This window comes from Adiantum capillus-veneris, chromosome 3 (genome assembly GCF_014529385.1).
Source record: "Adiantum capillus-veneris isolate H3 chromosome 3, ASM1452938v2, whole genome shotgun sequence".
Lineage (NCBI taxonomy): Eukaryota > Viridiplantae > Streptophyta > Polypodiopsida > Polypodiales > Pteridaceae > Adiantum > Adiantum capillus-veneris.
Window position 1 is genome coordinate 99,469,476 of NC_140933.1, and position 17,577 is coordinate 99,487,052.

Below are 17,577 nucleotides of genomic sequence, written 5' to 3' on the forward strand. Positions count from 1 at the left end.
GTCAAAGCTGTAGGTTGTAGCAGTCAACAACCCAATCACCCCTTGGAGGGGGGTACCCTGTGGGGTGCTCAGACAAGTGCGCAGTAGGATTTCACTTTGTTCAAATTTTACAAAATAGAGTAAAACGTAATAGGGGTGGGACAACTCTACAAGGTAGTGGAGAGGCTCCAGCATGAGGACAACAGACATGTTAAAGGAAGCTGAGGAGTGGATCCTGGTTGTTGCATATAAGGGGATCACAATCTTGAAGAGTCGCACGTGAAGGGAGGGGAAGATGTTGAAGCCCTGTGGGCATGGCAGATTATGCTACGGTCGAGAAGGTAGAGATGTTAACGATGGTGAATGTGTCGATTGAATTACCGTAGATGCTACTGCATCTAGCTCATTGAACCTTTTGATCGCATGCATTGTATGTGCGCTTGTGTCGCTACTGTTGGAGGGCCTCTTCGTTCACTTTTGTAGTAGATCAAACCTTTCTGCAACATTCACAACAAATGTGGCACTCTTCCATTTCTTCAAGCTGGGCCATTGATAACTAAGTGAATTGGTAGATGGACTGATGCGGCACTCACCTTCACACACACACACACACACACACACACACACACACACACACACACACACACACACACACACACACACACACACACACACACACACACACACACACACACTTGCCCAAGCATCTACCATGGCTTGATTATCTATGACCAGGAGCCGTGCTTTGGAGGAGGTGTTTAGGGACAATGATAGATAGATAATATGTAGTTTGATGCTAAATGTTTCCTATTATGATTTAGGTTCGAATGTATCTTGTTGGGTTTTGCTCGTTTTTATGATTGCTTGGAAAGGTTTTCTCGGAATTTGAAATTCCCCCATCGTGTCAGATAGAGATCCTAGAATGACCAGTAATTTTTGGAAAGGTATCTTTGAAAATCTAGGTACAAGATTGAATTTCTCTTCGGCCTACCACCCACAAACATAGATAGCCAATCTTACGATACTCGATTTACTAAAGACTTATGTTACAGAAATAGATCAACGATCACAATGGGAGAAGTACTTACCCCTTGTAGAGTATGCGTGCAATAATATTGTCCATACTACTACAAGAAAAACATCTTTTGAGATCATAGAGGGAAGACCTAAAAGTCCCTTGCTACTTCAAGTACATGGGAAGATCTTCGCTGCTGATGAGTATAGCTGTGAAGTTCTTCGCTGCTGATGAGTATATCCGTGACCTACACGAATCTTTTCAAAAGGTTAAGGAGGCTATATCCATCTCTCAACAAAGGCAAAAAGCTACCGCTGACAAGCACAGAAGGGCCTTAACATTCAAAGAAAATGATTGGGTCTTACTTAAGTTTCCCAAGGCTTGATTGAGGCAAATGACGGTCAAAAATCCTACGGGTCATTATAAGTTAATATTATGCTAAATTAGCAAAAAGATACTATGGTCCTTTTCAAATGTTGAAACCAATCAATGACATGGCTTATCAACTCAAGTTGCCCAACCATTGGCTCATAAACAATGCTTTTCATGTGAGCCTACTTAAGCCCTGCAAAGGAGATCCACCAATAGAACCAATTATTGAAGAGCCTCCAAAAATCGAAGACTAAGAAGAGGTGCTACAACCCGAAGCTATCATTCGACATGAAGACAAGGTACTATGGTATGGTAAGATTATCCGATGATATCTTATTAAGTTCAAAAATTATCCATTTGAAGATGCTAGATGGATGCAAGGAATACAACTTAAGGATAGTATGAACCTTGCCAAGAATTATCCATTTGAAGATGCTAAATGGATGCAAGGAATACAACTTAAGGATAGTATGAACCTTGCCAATGCTTACAATGTTGTACTAAAGTAAGCAAATATAAATGCTTTCCTAATGAACAATGTTTTTATCTTATAAGACTAATCCTCTTTTGTGCACAAATTGAAGTAGTATGCATGCTTAGAATCATATTTGTGATGACGATGTCACTCAAACACCAAGTAGACTTTGTCACTCTACTTTGGGAGTATGATATGGACTAAAGAGCAGTCATGCTTGTCGCAGCTACGTCTCCCAAGCACCAAATGGACTAGTAATCCATTCTAGAATGATGTCGCAGAGTAAAAAGGGATCCTCTACCTGCTAAGAAACAATATTAATAACTAAGACTTTATCTCTTCTATCTCATAGTCGACGACGACTATGATTTCAAGAGAGAAGTAATGTCATAAAATCTAATATCTAACCAACCCAAATGATTTTCTCATATTAAACTGATCATTTAATGTGGGAGAATAAATGGGAACAAGGGTTAGAATATAGACATGTGTTTATAAATCTGTCTCAACACGGAGCCAATATTAAATGGGGTCCAAATGAGAGATGGTATGTTAAAGAGAAATGCTACCTAATGGAGCTTAAAGACCGTAGGGTTAGCTTCATTAAAGACATTCAAAAGTTAGTGTTCAAAAGTGCTTTGACCTTAGGCAAGCTAGGGCTGACCTTGAGGTAGGAATCCTACCCAAGCATGAGGTGCTTGTTGGCTTGCTAAGTGTTAGTGGGAACCTTACCCAAAAGCTTGAGGTGTTTATCATATGCTTAAATGACTAAAGCTCTTGAAATATTCAATTCAAAGATAAATCTCAAGAGGCATGAATGTTTCCATGCTTTATTGCTTAAGTCCTTGAAGTATTCCATTCAACCAAATGACTTAATAAGCATAAAAGACACATGTTCAAATGATCCTCCAAATGTGGCCCTTATGATGTGTTTGAATGCTATTGGATAAGTTTTAAGAGGATCCAATGAGAATTAAGATACATAAAAATAAATAACTAAGTTTTTTCTCTCAAAGAGGAAAAAGAGAACACATTTCCAAATGAAATAATAAAATAATAGAAGAGAGAGAGAGAGAGAGAGAGAGAGAGAGAGAGAGAGAGAGAGAGAGGTGGACCAAGCATGAGAGGGGGGGTATACTCTTCCACATACACACACAAACATTCTCTCATTGTGTGGAGTGCAAATTGCAAGAGCTCTATCTCCTTCTCTAAGCTTGTTAGGAAGTGGAGAGCCTACACCAACACTCTTGGCTATGGAATGCAAATCCAACCAAGAGCCATGCTTCAATGCTTAGGCTTGCCATCTTCTTCATCTTCATTACTATGCTATTATTCTATGCTAAGCAAGAAGTGTGATGATAAGTGAGGAACTATTTCTTTTTTTATTGATGATTCTTCTTCCTCTTCCCTACCCTCATTCCCTGCTAGCTCTCTCCACCTTCGAAGGTGTTTGAGGCCTTGGGACTGAGGCTTGGGATAGTCAATACGTTTTGCAAAGTTTATGTTAAGCTCGTGATGTATGAAGATTTCCATCTTCATAGCATCACCAAGGTCACAAGGAAACACAAAGATTTTATTATAACAAGTCTCTCTTGATGGGAGAATCTATAATACAAACGTCTTTTGGAGGGTGGACTGGCTCCAAGTAAATCCGGTCCTCAACTATTGTTATGTTCTCTAATACTCTCTCTCTCTTGCGAAAGTATTGTCCATGCCAAGTTAATTAAGTACTATGTTTATGTTGCTACCATCAATTAAGTTCACCCTCCATGTTCTCAAAGTAATCTCACAAAAATGCTCACTCTAATTCTCTTAATTCCGCTATTCTCAAAGTTCATAGGCCGTTTCCATTACAATGTGTGTCTATCCTTATATATCTTTGTAGGACACACATCACATTCTTTCTATCTCTCCCTTGACATTGGCATCGCTTACCACACCATCTCTCTATCTCTCTTAGAGAGAGAGAGAGAGAGAGAGAGAAAGAGAGAGAGAGAGAGAGAGAGAGAGAGAGAGAGAGAGAGAGAGACTATGGAAGATCAAAGTAATGAAAGATTTTTGCTATCTTTTAAAGTGGTGGTGTGTATGAGGGAGAGGTACATTTGAGCCACCCGACAACCTATCTTCCCAGGACACACATCACATTCTTTTTATCTCTCCCTTGACATTGGCATCCTCACCACACCACCTCTCTCTCTCTCTCTCTCTCTCTCTCTCTAGAGAGAGAGAGAGAGACTATGGAAGATAAAAGTAATGAAAGATTTTTGCTATCTTTTAGGGTGGTGGTGTGTATGAGGGGGAGGTACATTTGAGCCACCCGACAATCTCTCTCTCTCTCTCTCTCTCTCTCTCTCTCTCTCTCTCTCTCTAACATGGACATGGTAAATCAAGAGTACACCAAGTTTCACTTACAAAAAAAAGAACTCAATGAAGTCGACTTCAATTAATTCATGTACTCTACAACATCTTGCACTATAGCATCATCATCTATGTAATTGAACCATAATTGATAGTTTTTCCTCAAATCATAATTAAAATCAAACAAGGAGTTTGTCTATAGAGAGTGAGAGTGAGAGAAGAGTACATTCTAAGATGTGTGTCAAGCTACATAGATTCAAACACCCAAGCTACATAAATGACCAACACCATCAATAAAATAAGGTCCTGGAAGCATCACTTGGTGTTTGCACTATCCAAAGTCAAATGCGATGCACACTTCACCCAAGGTATAGAGTAGGGTGACCCAACACATACATCTCTATCCTCTAGCCGGAACAATTGGAGGACAATTGTCACGATATGAATATTGTGTATTAGGTGGGAGTTGGTCCCCCACCTCTCAACACTCACATTGGCATGGTCAATATAAACTTTAATGTGATAATATATTTTCAAGCCATCAATATGATGGCAAACACCCATCAAAATATACCGTCGATAATAATGGTTCATGTTTACAAAAACATACTCAATGTTAACTCATAAACTACATGACAAAAAAATATAAACCATTTTCAATAAATCTCGTTTTACCGTACTGAACAATGTCAAATTCTTCAATGATGCAAACAACATCATTAGCATGTAAAGGCCCCGTCCAAAACCATGGATCTATATCAAAATTGTGTAACTCATGTGAACTATTTTGTGCAATAGTTGATTATTATAGATACAATAGTTAATTACCATAGACAAATGCTGTTGGGTGCATGTACATCCACATAACAAATTGTAGAGTGGCAAGCCATCTCTAACAAAAAAAGAATAAATAAAATCAGATATTCAAGCTCTCTTAAAAACAAACTTATATTCTTCAAAATGATAAAGTGACAAGTAAACTTACCATAAACTTCTTGACACACCACAACCTCTCCAAATTCCCATTGTTTCACTTTGATGTGCAAGGGGTAAACTCATGAATATTTCAAAAGCAAAATAGTATTTACCAAAAACCAATCTCATTTAATGAAAATAAATTTCTCTCTCTCTCTCTCTCTCTCTCTCTCTCTCTCTCTCTCTCTCTCTCTCAACAATGATTTTTTGTATCTTTCTGGCCTCGATAATGATTTTTTAATGTTTTTTTGGTCCTAGTGTTCTTCAGCCTTGAGAAACCTCTGTGTGTGTGTGTGTGCGCGCGTGTGCACGCGCTTGTACACACATTCGGAGAAATCTATCTCTCTCTCTCTCTCTCTCTCTCTCTCTCTCTCTCTCTCTCTCTCTCTCTCTCTGCGCGCTTGTACACACAATCGAAGGAATGTGAACATTAGAAATTACATCCTTTTCTACCGAGAAAGCATTCAACACATTTATAAGAGTTTCAATGTGATAAACTCCCTCCCTCCTCCACCCTCCCCTCCCCTCCCCTCCCCACTTCTCTCTCTCTCTCTCTCTCTCTCTCTCTCTACGATGATTTGGCAGAGGTCTCTTGAAACTATATTTCCCTACACCAAGTCCTCTCTCTCTCTCTCTCTCTCTCTCTCTCTCTCTCTCTCTCTCTCTCTCTCTCATCCCCCATATCATCTATTCAATTAAAATCATCTTTGACGATTCAATAGTGAGTAATGTGTGTGATCGATTGTGAGAAGAGTGCCTCTCTCCCAGGTGTCAAGTCTTCTGGGCGAGTGAGGTTGAGCTTTACGACATGAATACATGAATGTCTGATAGGCAACAAACCCAAATCCCCTTTGGAATCAACAAACCCAAATCCGTCTCAGAGATCAAGGATGTAGTTGGTGAAAGCCGCGATGCCCCATGCATGTGACACCTTCACAATCTCCTTCCACCTCTCTTTGCCTGCCAAGAAGGTGATGGTCGGTATGTAAATGAATACCAATGAGGAAGCTACACTGCATGTTGCCCAATTGTCGCTTGTTGGCTTGATGCAAAGGGCTCTATCATGGTGGTGTATATATGTAATCATGATACTACATGTATATGTCTTGAAGGGGAGAGAGAGAGAGAGAGAGAGAGAGAGAGAGGGAGAGAGAGAACGGTGAGATGATGTTTCTATGTAACACGATACACATTTGCTCTCGATTAACGTAGACAGGAAAGGCCAGGTTAGCACATGCATGGCAATAGTGTGCCATGTCATCAGACGATGCTTACTCGGGGAGTCCACTATGTAAAAATTACATATAGCACATAAGAACAAGAGGTATTTAAACAATCCTTTACATGTATATTGTCAAGTATTATATGTGTCTCTTATGTATGCATTTTTGTAAAAAAACTAGCCCTTATGTATGAAAATTTTCACTTTCTCAATTAAAAAACCCTTTATGTAAGTACGTTTTTCTATAAATGTACCCAATTATAAATCCGTTATTTTGTTCGCACGTGCTATCTTACATAGCTTATAGTGGACGCCTTGGGGATGCTTATGTGGCAGAAGCGAAGGCACGCTGAGATAGAGGCAAAAATTTCATCGTGAGGGGGATGGAGCACGTGACAGATATTGTGGCGGCAGGATCGACAAATAAGGGACGTCTCTCTTGACCCACCACATTTAGAAAAGATTGCACGAAATTGTAGATTTTATCGTCTTCGAACTAAAAATGATTAAAACTTCTAGTATTTTTTAGCACAAAAATTGCAAGAAAACTGATGGATGGCAGGTGTCTAAGCGTGAGGGGGAGTGGAGCATGTGGCAAATATTATAGCGATAATAGTATGGTCAAATAAGGACCATCTCTCTCCTCAAGCAGTATTTAGAAAAGATTGCACTAAATTGTAGAATTTATCGTCTTCAAATTTAAAAAATTTTGTGTGGGAAGGGGAATTGCACTAAACCTAGGTATATGATCAAAACTTTTATTATTTTTTAGCACAAAAATTGCAACAAAACTGCTGGATTAGTTGAAATTCCATAATTGAGTCATTAAGCACATGTAGTTGTAACTTGTGACCAGTGTACTTAGGAAAAAACTGGGGTCAAGTGTATTTTAATTGGCTAAAATTGTAAAATCTTGGTAGATCTTGAGCTTGCCTTTAAGAAAACTGAGAGAATTTCAAGTTCTCCATTATTTTCAACGGTTAGGGAACATGTATTTTTCTAGCATTGCTTGTGACTTTGACGACTCCAGCTTGTGGATATAAAACGAAAATTGCAACAAAACTGACGGATGGCAGGTGTCTCAGCGTGAGGGGAGGTGGAGCATGTGGCAAATATTGTGGCGGCGATAGGATGGGCAAATTAGGATCGTCTCTCTCATCAAGTCGTATTTAGAAAAGATTTCACTAAATTGTAGACTTTATCGTATTCAAATTTAAATTAACGGATTGAAATTGTAACATCCCAGTTAGATCTTGAGCTTGCCTTTTAGAAAACCGAGAGAATTTCAAGTTTGCCCTTATTTTCACTGGTTAGGGAAAATGTATTTTTATAGCATTGCTTGTGACTTTGACGACTTCAGCTTGTGCGTATAAAGCCCCAATCTGATTCCTCTACTCATCGTTAAATAGGTTCATCGTTATAGAGGCTGCTGTGCTCTCACAAATTCTCTGTAGGTGTTACCTCCCAAGGAGCTCCTCCCCTTGTGCTCTTGAGCAGCCCGCCCCTCCATGTAGTACACAACCCCTTAATTTAACTGCAACGGTGATCTCTCCCTTCATAGCCCTCTGAGGCTCTGACCCTGTAGTGCACGGCTATGGATAAATTTCGGCTAGCTTGTATGCGTGTAGGTGAAGCTGACTTGCATGGTCGATAACAGCCCTTTTTGGGGGGCACCAAAAGCTTTTAAAATATGAAGTGCAGGCGTCATCACTTTTGCAAGTGCCGCAGCGGTGAGGGCCACTCATCCTGGGTTGGTCGTCCCGCGTTCGACCTGCCGTGTGCAGTCCGTGTTGACTTTTGGTCAAACCTTGCCACTAGGTTTGTTTTCAACTAGCGACCGGCTTCACGTGTTTTGCCACGAGGGCTAGCAGGCCGAAATTTAACAAAATCCCTGGTGCACCGGCCTTCTCTAGCAAGGAAGCTCGCCTCCCAACCCCCGAGGCCTTGCGCCTCTGTCTCCTGCACCTGGCACCTCTCGTCCCTGCTCCCTGCGTGAGGCCAGAGCCCCTTTTTCTAATTTTCTCTTACTGCTCTCTGTCGCTTGCGGACTTGCCTGGCTACACGTGCACCCGGAGGCCACACTCCTTTCTCCACCCCGGCACTCCTTTTATCTGCAGCGCTCCTTCTCCCTCCTCGTCAAGGCCTCCCGTCGTGGCCCCCTTTTCCCGGCTTGTAGCCGACCAAGCTGTTCACAGCCCCTTCTTTTTACACAACTCCAGCTGATGATCTTGAAAGGTTACTTTTAAAAGTGGCGTGCAAGTGCTTTTCTTTGAGCAAGTAAGGACAGCAATGGCGGCTGGTATTTTGATAAGTGATCTGCCTAACAATGTAAAGGCACTCCTGCTGCAAGCTGAGAGCTCCTCTGAGGAACACAATGAGGATGCCGTTGTGGCACAAAATAATGGACGCACACAAGAAGAAGAGTGGGACTCAGTAAACAATGGGTATAAATGTGACCAGTGTAAATGGAATGGTAGTGCATGTAGAGAGCGCAAAGGGCAACATTCGACATCAAGAGGTTTTTGCATTGAAACAGTCAAAAGCTAGAATCTGTTTTCCAATTCAAAAAGGATGCTTCATAGGCTGTTATCTGTTAAGCATGGCTCGTCTGCTATGGCAGCAAGGACTCAGACATATCCAAATCTCTGAAAGCTCTGTGAGTACTGTTCCATCCAAAGCAGAAGTGGAAAACACAACAGCAGCAACAACAATAATAAACATCATACTCAAGGTATTCTGCCAAGGGTGTGATGGACGATAACCTAAGAAGGAAGCTCAATCACAGATGGGGCCTAAATTGGAGCAAACAACAATGGGTCTACAGGTTTTGCTGCATATGGGCCTTTCCCCGGCCATCAAAGTCAGTTTTCTACTATGGTTAATCCTTCACAAAGGTTTGTGGGTTGGGGATACTGCTAGAAAGCTCTTAAACCTTCCTGGACTCTGTCCCAGATGTCAATCTCAAGTGGAAACTATTGAACATCTCTTTTATTACTGCCCTTGTAGCCAGAAAAGCCTGGCCTTTTTTTACAACAAAGTCTTCAAATTGTTCACCCAGCTCCAATCCAGGAGCCCATTTTCAAAGAGAGAGAAGAGAGGGGGGGGGGGGGGGGGGGTGTTAATACCTGGCAAAACTGTATGTCAACATGGAACTCGACTCAACAGCAGCTCGTACAGGTCCCGTGAGCTCAAGTCTGATCAACAACTCGCCAGCATCAATGGACTATGCACTCAGCTGCCTGTCAGCTGCAGCGCGTCTTAGTAGGAATTTCTGTCTCTCTCTGTCTCTCTCTCTCTCTCTCTCTCTCGGGCACTCTTGTCTCCACTCCCCCACTTCCTCCAAGCCGTTGCCGCCTGTTCGCCTTCCTAAAAAGCAGCCCCGGGCACCGGCACCCTCCTTACGTCCCCAGGTTGCACCAGTTCCGCTTCTTTTTTCTTTGCCCACGAGGCAACCCTGAATCTTCTTCTCCGTAATAGAGTAGAAAAGATGTGGATAAGAAACTATGAGCTCTACCTAGCTAGGGCATTTTTAAAAAAAAATCCTAAGCTGACCGTAATGATGACCGTAATGATAACATGAACGAGGTAGGAGGCCTCATGACTAAATGGCACGGGGTCTTGAATGAAGACCCCACCATGAGATCCACGGACGAGAACTTCATGCACTAGAACAGAGGCATGCTCGACTGTTCGATGTTTAAAAAGTAAAGTCGAACATATTTGAAAACTCGGACATCCGAGGTGTAAACTCAGACAAGCATAAGTACATGTGAACACGCATCCATTTCAATGAACTGAACACGCGTGCACGGTTAGCTCACTAAGCTTCCTCAATGCCCGTTTGGGTTCGAATCCTTGGGGGTGACCCGCCGTCGTTTTTTTTTCGCCTTCCGGTCACCTCGAGATCCCCCTGTCTGCCGTCAACCATTGATCCCATGGCGGGGCCTTCATTCAAGACCCCATGCCATTTTGTCACGAGGATAGGCTATCCCACTTCAAACTACATGCTAAAACTCAATCTCCAATGTCTATTGTATCTTTTTGGCCTGCAAGAGAAGGCCTTTATGCAAGGTTGAAAGATTGTGCAGGGGAGTCAGTGCACGCTTAATGAGATTCTTATGCGTTGGCTGCGTTTCGCATATGAAGAGGACAGGGGGTTTGGTGCATGGCATGGACGACACAATGGCAGATGTTGTGTTGCAGTAGGCATATGGTGAAGGGGATGGTGACGTATGAGGTGACTATTCTCCACAGTGTTAGATACAGTGGTGCCATGCTAAGTCTGTGAGGCAATTGGATGGTGTTGAGAGAGAGTTGGTAGTGTGTGTATAAATTGTTGGTGTGGCTTTGTGTTACGTGTTCAAAGTGGAGTATTTGTATATAGTAGTTGTGTCGTACTGCAATCTTTCTTTTTATATAGCAAAACTCACAATTGTGAGTGAATTATATTGAACAGCCCAAAAAATTACAAGGTCTTGTCATGCTCTTGTTAAGCCCTTACATCATCCGGGGACCATACTTACATTGGCTATCAGGGCAACCACCCCTACCAACCCGCCTCCTCATCCTTGTATCGTAGTACAATCTTATCACAAAAGATGACAGTAGGTGAAGACAAAAAGACATTTTGGTCCTATGTTTAAAAAAGATAATTTCAGACAATCTTGATCTGGAACAACAGATTTTATTGAGAATCCTTTGTTAATGAACTGAGCGAGATTATTAACATCCGATAGTTGATCAATGAAATATAAGATATTTATTGCATTATGTTGAGGTGGCCCCATACTTGAGCAAAGGGCAAGACAACCTTGTGCTACCCTTTAAGTTCATGGCAGTGCTCGAAGAAAACTTTTTTCCAAAAACTTGGCAAACCTACATATGTGAAACAACAGAGGTAAATTGACAAATTTGAAGGTTCTTCCACCAGATTACACAATTTTTTTCAAAATTTTGTAGGCTTTCTCACCTTCAAATATAAAATTTAGAGTAAATTTCAAAATTTGTAGGTGGGATTACACTAAACCTAGGTTTTTCTCAAGCACTGGTTCAGGGTCAGTTCTGAGACTATCTCGGGTACTAGCAAAGATTGCGACTTGGTGGTAAAAGGGGGCACCATAGGAACGAGGGAGTTGACTCCAGTTGATGCATTTTGGAAAGCTTTAGGCAAAGTCATGATAAGAAAGGTGAATGCTACAAAGGTCAAGTGAGGACCTGTGAGTGGTCGATTAGCCCTTCGCGACATAGGTGAAGGAATATAGGTCAATGAAATTCTTGACCACTCGAAGTGCTGGGAGGTAGAAGCCTCAGGATTCAAGAATGTCACCATTACTCTTACAATAGAACAACAGGGAACACTCATGACGTGCTCTCTCTCTCTCTCTCTCTCTCTCTCTCTCTCTCTCTCTCTCTCTCTCTCTCATGATCATAGGTTAGTGTGAGTTGGGCTTGGGTAACCTCCCACATGGAGGGGGGTAGTCGTAAACGAGGGAGGGATAGGCTTGATGTGATACATTTTGTGTCATGCACATGCGTTGAGGGTGGGAGATAAACACACTGTTTTGCAACTACACCTCTTTGATGTCCAGTTTGTGGAGGGGGAAGGGGGTAACTCGAAATAGTTAACCCCCCTCTCGTGTGGGGGATTGGCTAGTGTGATTGGTAGTAGTTTTCAAAAATATCTTTGAAAATTTTGGAATCATCAAATTTTTAAAGTAATCCTTGTAATTTGTTTTTAGAACAATATAAATGTAGTTCGATCAATTTCAAAGGTGAAAATCGTACTGGCTTTTTCCTTTTCTGTAGGAGTGAATTTGTCACCAAAGTTCAACGAGTGATACTTTCAAGTCTACCACCAATCGGCATGGATGTGGGCCTGCTTCCTTGAATGCTTTATTCATACGCAAATTGGAAGGGCATACAACTATTTTTTTGAATTTACAATTGTCAATTTCCTTTTCAAGATCTTTGTTGGGTCTGCAGGATTCCAGCTCAGGAGGCGGCATTCTAAACACTACCAAGGGAACAACTAGGGTGGGGAGCGAGGAACATGTAAAGAGTAGCAAAGGGACAAGAGCATGGGAGGATAAAGAGGCTATGGTTTGTGAGAAGGAGGAAACCAAACTACAAGAGGAGATTGCGGAGAAACAGAGTTGCAAACTGAATATCCCCCAAGGGACACACTATGAGAATGCCCTCGTTTTTCATACGTCAACACATAAGCCTGTGACCGTAACAACTTCATCGATTATGCAAATCCCAGGCTTGAAAAGGGTCAAAAGGGTGACAGCAGTGGCCAGAGAGACCAGGTCACTAGAGGGTACTGGAGACTCGAAAGGCAAAGTCTACTCCCCCCCCCCCTGATCAACTTAAAAATGGGACTTGTTTCATCCCACTTCACAACCCCTTTGACGTGATTCAAGAAACAAAATCCCTTGGCTAAGGTGATCCTCCAGATTCTTCTGTAGTCAGGGATGAGGAGACTGGATATGAATTGGACGTTGAGTAATTCATCCCGCTCTCCCAATGATGGAAGTTCTAGCTATCCAAACATGGAGTGTGAAAGGATTAAAGGTGCAGAAGAAGCATGCCCTCTTCCGGGAGGAAGGTAGAAAGGATAAGGAAGTGAATTGTTGGGCCATCCAAGAACACTATCTGGATGCTCATAGCAAGAGAAAACAGGCATTGGGGAAGAAGTTGGTGTTCTATGGTGAGGGAGTGGATGGGCTCAATGGCCTTCTCTCTATTGTGAACAAGGACTTAGAGCAGAAAGTGGTCCTTAATCACACTTGTTCAAAGACCCTCTATTTAGAAGGCTAACCAAGAAAGCTTTGAGTAAACTCAGTAAAGGTATTAGTATAGCAAAACCTAAAGCTTGGGAACTCTTTGCTCGAAGTATAAGTAAAGCGCTTAAAAGCTCAGGACCTCAAATGAAAAAGGCTCACTCTGAGCATTGGAAGCAGCTTGAAGAGGAGGTCGCTAGTCCAACTTGAAAAAAAACTATTGGGATGGCCTCCGAAGAAGATCACAAAAGATGGTAGGAGGCTCAAGCCAACCTCGCCAAGCAGCATCTCAAAGAGGTTAGGAGGGCGAGGTTGATATCCATGGAGACTTTCCTTCAGCCAAAGGCCGCTAATCAAGCACACTTTTTTTGTGGCCTTGAAAATCAAGAAAAATTGAAGCTCCGTCCACTCGCTCAAAGATGAGAATGGGAATACTACGCAAGACCAAGACAAAATGTCTAGGATGATCCTTGATCATCTAAGCCAGATCATTGGCCAACCAGAGACTCGCTCTAAAGAAGTGGATGAAGCCAGAGTGACCTTGCTTGAGAGTGTCAATAGGAAAATTCTTCAATTTGAAGCCAATCACCTTGAGATGGCGTTTTCTGAAGATGAGTGCTCGCTTGCATTGCAAGCTCTTGGCAAGGAGAAGTCCCCTGACTCAGATGGTATGCCACCACTGAATTTTTCAGGAGTTTTGGGATGACCTCAAGGTCCCAATCATGCATATGGTTAACCAAGCTTTAGTCAAGGGATTGCTTGATCCTAGTGTGAAAAGAGGGCTTATCAAGCCTATGATCCCCAAACAGGTTTGTTGCTCGCATCTTAAGCATTTGTGGCCCATAACTATAAAATCTGTAGATTGAAAGAATCATTGCCAAGGTAGCCTCTCTTAGAATTGTCCCCCTTCTCGACAAATTCATCTCCCCTCATCAACACGGGTTTATATAAGGAATGTCAATAAACGATAATATCTTGGCAGCAATGGTGGGCATTGAAGCAAGAGTGCATTTTGCTCCAGTTAGACTTGGACAAGGTGTATGATAGGAATATGTGGTCCTTCATTGAAGATGTCATGAAATCATTGGGCTTTGGGCCTTGCCTTTGTCAACTTATACACACTCTGGGTGCAGGCAGTCAAATTGATCAATTGTTCAATGATAGAATTGTGGGCTCCTTTGAAGCTAGAAGATCTATCAAGAAAGGATGCCCCCTGGACCCTCTTCTCTTTGCCATTGGGTCACATCCTCTAATAACGATGCTCAAAGCTACTGATGCATCGGGTGAAATTCAAGGTTTAACTTTGCCCGGCAATGACTAGCTCTTGACCAAGATGTTCACAGAGGACTCCCTCCTCTTTCTAAAAGCCTGCCCTCAGGTAATCAGGAAGGATCTTGAGATTGTGAAGACATTTTCTGTGTCTTTGGGGTCGAAGTGTAGTATTGAGAAGTCTAGATTGATCTCCGTGTGACTCATTTGACCCATCAGTTTGAGGGGAGATTGTGTCTAGAGGAAGGATATTTTGACATCTGGGCGTCCCCTTGGGGGTAGATGTTACAGACAAGCAAAGGTTCCAATGGGTCCTGGAGAAGATCCAAAGAAAAATGAGAAAGTGGGAGTATGTGTTGCTTCCCTTTCCGAGTCGGGTCAAAGTGATCAATTCATTTATTCTTCCTCATATTGCCTTCACCAGCCTGCTATTCAAAATAGTCAAATGTAATTGGAAGGAAATTTTGAAACCTATTAAAAGATTCTTATGGAGAAATGACACTAAAGCCTCGTTGCCACGGCAATGGACAGTGTGGGATGTTATCGCTTGAGCGGTGATACAAGGTGGCCTTGGAATTGTCAACCCTACTGTGCATGTTGAGGCCTTGTGTGCCAAATTTGTGGTCTCAATTGCAAAACAAGACTAGTCTTGGGATATCATGAACAAAGATATGACAGACAAGGCAAAACTTGTCTCTAAAGGTGGTCAGTGGAAAGGGATCAAGGTGCACAACCAACTATTAGTCCAAGGTGGTCTAGCTTGAGACTGGGTGGTGGCACCATGGGAGAGCTGGTGCAAAAGTGCAATAGAGCAGCAGGGGTACTAGAATGGGGTGAATTAATCAAATACTTCTAGGACTCTATCTTGCACTGATCCACTTGGTTGTGTAAAGCCGTTGGTGTAATTTTGAACCCTTAATGGAGAGAAATTGCAAGAAGGGTGAACATTTAAGGACTCCAGTGTGGTTGGTCAACTTCTCGGATGGAAATAGCAAGTGATGGAACTCCTCTGACCAATTGATTGCCTAGTTTCAACTCGATGGCACTGAGAAGCTCCTTGTCAGTAGAGTTGTAGAAGGCCTAGAGAATATTTTGCTGCCGATCTGGGATTCTACTTTTGAGTGGAAATCTTGGAAATGGCCCATGAATAGCCATTTTTTAAAACCGCATACCAAGGGCGTTTACTAAGCGTTAATGCATGAGGCTAAGGTTCATCCCCTTGAACAAACAGCGGAAGAAATAATGGCTGGAAGTTTGATGGGTTGAGGTCATGAAGAACACTTGGAATCCAAAGTGGCCTCATTTTATGAAAGTTTTTTTGTGGAAGGTGTTGTGGGGGGCTCTGTTGATAGATGTCAAGATTCAGGCACGTGGTATTGGGTCTAATAGATGTTCAAGGTGTAGATTGGCTAGCAAAGACCTCGCCTACCTTTTCATAGAATGCCCAGCAATTAGAGGCATGACAAGGAAGATGTGCAAATGGATACAAAGAACATGGAAGATAGGGTTCTTCAAGAAGGATCTATGACTTGGCGCGAAACATTTTTGAAGTCTTGCACTTCTAATCCGTACTCAAATTGTCAGATACCGTTTTTTCAGTAAAGTCTGGAAGGCCAAGACCTTTCGGGTCTTTGATAACGACCTATCTGGGGCTAGGTTCTCAGAGATTAGGAGATAATGTATGTGTTAGGCAAAGGGCCAAACTCGGATGACTGGCTTAAGGAGACCCTCGCCATCCGATTGAGCCTTATTCCGTAAAGGATCGGTAATAGTTTGCTACTAGTTTTTTATGTAACCATATGCCCCTCAAGGATCGGAATGAGCTTGAGGTTGTTTCCTACATTTCTTGGTGGCATTCTAATAAAATCATTCACATATGTGAGTTTTGAAAAAATAAAAAAAGATCTTTGTTGGGTGTTGCCGGCTCTAGATCGTTACTATCTCCTTGGATTTTGTAATTTTGCCTTCATATATGAGGCATAATCTTGGTCACGTTTGGTTCTTTTTCCGATGTTAAAATTTTTGGAGTCAAGTTATGAAATCCCAATCTCCAAGTTTTCCTTCGGATCACACGCACGCATGATGTAAGTAATTGAGAGTCTAGACCTTAGAGGTCGCGACCCTCATCACTATATCACACGGGCATGGTCAAATGGGATCAATGGTGGAGGAGGAAAAGGCGACCCTCGTCAATTATGCACCGTCAAATCTAAGGTTGTCTCGAATTTACCAATTTGCCCGAATTTACAAATTTGCCTCAAATTTACTAATCGGCCCACATTTACAATAAGACATACTCGAATCGCCTATATTTCACCGTATGCATGAGGGTGTAGTGGTTAGTGCACATGGCTCGTGGTGGGGAGTTCCGAGGTTTGAGACATGGGGTGCGGATCGACCCAAATTTACAAGCCTGTCCGAGTTTACTTTTCTTCCCGAATTTACCAAACGCTCCGAATTTACCAAATGCGCATCCAACGGCCCAGGTCACCTCGGCTGTCGATCCCATTTGAGCATGCCTGTGCGAGATAGTGTGGGGGGGCCGCCGCTTGCTTATCATTCATGATACAAGCAGGCATAAACTCTTGGGCATAGGTGTTTTGGAAGGGTTTGAGATTGCAACTAGTTGAGATGTCTTCGATGATACACAACCCACAGCCCTCGTATAGTGCTACCTAAACTGTCATACCTCTGTATAATATTCATGGCTTTGATCTTAATTGAGAGTCTAGACCTTAGAGGTCCCGACTTGCTCATCATTGATGATGCAAGTAGGCATAAACTCCCGGGCATAGGTGTTTCGGAAGGGCTTGCGATTACAACTAGTTGAGATGTCTTCCATGACACACAACCCAAAGCCCTCGTACAGTGCTACCTAAACTGGATCATACCTATGTATAGTATTCATGCCTTTGACCTTCCACAATCATCGGACAGCTGTAGCACCATGCAAGCTTGCACCTATGCAGGAGTTAGGCTGTTTACATATGAGATCCATGATGGACAAAGATCTTGTATAATAAAAGTTAAAGTTTGCATATGTGTATATATACCTAGGGAGCATATATACCTCGAGAACGGGGAGTCATTACAATAAAAGAATACATGTCATGTGGTGTTTAGTAGTAGG